Genomic DNA, 2,081 nt, shown 5'->3' with positions numbered 1-2,081 from the left:
TTGCCTCCATTGTTTTTCCGAGGTCCTGGATCATCTTCACTATCATTATTCTGAATTCTTTTTCGGGAAGGTTGCCTATCTCCACTTCATTTACTTGTTTTTCTGGGGTTTTATCTTGTTCCTTCATCTGGTAAATAGACCTCTGTCTTTTCATTTTGTCTGTCTTTCTGTGAATGTATTTGTCCCACAGGCTGCAGGATTGTAGTTCTTCTTGCTTCTGCTTGCTGATCTATTATTGACCAGGGAACTGTTGTGATAAAGAATTCCTTGTTCACACAGTTTATTAAGTTTTCTGGGATTCAACTTGTGATTGCCAGGCGGATCTTGGTGGCAGCCTCCTCCCCCAGCTCTAGTGAGGCTTGCTCACTATACTGGTCCATGTGGGGCATACAAATGAGATTAGGGTGCCTTTTTAAAGGAACATTGAGCAAATCTGAAAGGCTCTGATTCATGAATGTCGAGGGCCGCCCCTCGTATCTTGCCTTCCTTGAGGGTTTGGGCTAATGCTTTCTCATCCACCAGTCCACCTCGGACCACATTCACTCGGAATGCACCTTGACTCATCTGCTCTATAGTAAAGCCATTGATGAGGTGATGGTTATGTTCATAGTGATTACAGTTCAAGGAGTTGCAGTCTCTCTGATACAGTAAGTCTTGCAGTGTGTAGACCCTCTGCACACCCAGGGACAGCTCTATCCCATCCTGCAGGTAGGGATCATAAAATATGAAGCTGAATCCATATGTTTTGGCTCAAACATCATCCCCTTGCTCCACACAACTAAAGTGGATGAGGCTCAGCATCTCCCTAAGGATGCAGGCTGCTCCAGAGGCAACCTCCCGAATCTGCTAGATGCTCTGTAACCATGTGCCTTCCCGCAGTGCCTGGCACAGTCACATGTTCCACCAGTACAAACTGAGGATGTGGCAGATGTTGGAATTGGCCATCTCTTCCATTACCATGGAAGGGATTTTGCACATGGCAATCCTGAGCTTGCCTGCAGCCTTGATGTGGACATTGTCATATGTGTTGCCTAATCCGCATGATCACTCTCAGGGCCTTGAGTTTCTCCAGGTCCTCCGTGGTAAAGGTGATGGTGTGGTGACATCAAGGGACTGACAGCCTTGTTTAAAACCTTCTTGTAGATCTCTTGAGTGGACTGTGCGTCACAGAAGGCCTCAGTGGCCAGGTCTTTCAGGATCAGTATCTCCTTGGTTCAGTCTCTGCAGTTGAGGAACGCCACCAGGGGGTGGGGATGAAGAGGCCATATCATGGTATGGGGGTGGATACTTTCACAAATTTTGTCCAATCGCTTTCGCTTGACTTTGTGCTTATCCACAAGGAACAATCTTTATCGAATTTTGCACATCTCTGATTCAAAAGGCAAAGCAGTCCTATAAGAACTTAGGGACACTCTCAGGAGTCTGCAGGCATTACACACCCAATACAAATTTGTCCACAATCTCTATAATTCACACAATGGGCTGTCTGTCTTTTTAAGATAGTTCAGCTTCATTGGTTCAAAGCCATTTAAGGCGATGAAACACTTGTCCTGGGCTGCCTTCGTCCACTGCAAAGGGCCTCCACACAGGAGGACGCAGCAACCACAGTAGCAGCTCCCACTCCTCCCACCTCACCGTTCAGTGGTGGAGGTGACCACAGCTGTGCTGGGGCCATGGACCCTCAGGGTGGCATGGGTCCTGGCTCCCGGCTCCATCCTTCCATCCTCCAATTGTCACCTGTTCCTCTGGACCACTCCCAGGCCACCTTAAAATGACCAAAGAAGCAGTTTCTAAACGGTGTGATTATGCAAGCACCACTAAAGCTATCTCCCAACGGCTCAGCACAGAGGAAGCAGGCAAAAATTCCCATTTCTCAGGCTTTCTCTGAAAGTGTTCTAATTGCTTACTTTATAAGCTTCTGCCTGAAGGTCCAGCTTGTGATTTAGCACATGTCTAGGGGCTAGCTACAACCTTCCCCAGAGAATGAAGAAGACTGTGGACATTTCCCCTGCCTTCTCCTTCTGACTCACCACAATAATAAAACCCAGTCACCAGTACCTCATAGGAAGGTGCTGGTATAC

At 47.5% G+C, this 2,081-nt stretch overlaps 1 pseudogene; it reads right to left on the bottom strand.

The window, feature by feature from the left end:
- Positions 1-1,715, bottom strand: part of LOC102975190 (C-terminal-binding protein 2-like) — a 6,609-nt pseudogene extending 4,894 nt beyond the window's left edge.
- Between the last annotated feature and the right edge of the window lie 366 nt (positions 1,716-2,081).

The sequence above is a fragment of the Physeter macrocephalus genome, chromosome 21, assembly GCF_002837175.3.
Source record: "Physeter macrocephalus isolate SW-GA chromosome 21, ASM283717v5, whole genome shotgun sequence".
NCBI lineage: Eukaryota > Metazoa > Chordata > Mammalia > Artiodactyla > Physeteridae > Physeter > Physeter macrocephalus.
This window is presented reverse-complemented; position numbering and strand designations above follow the sequence as displayed.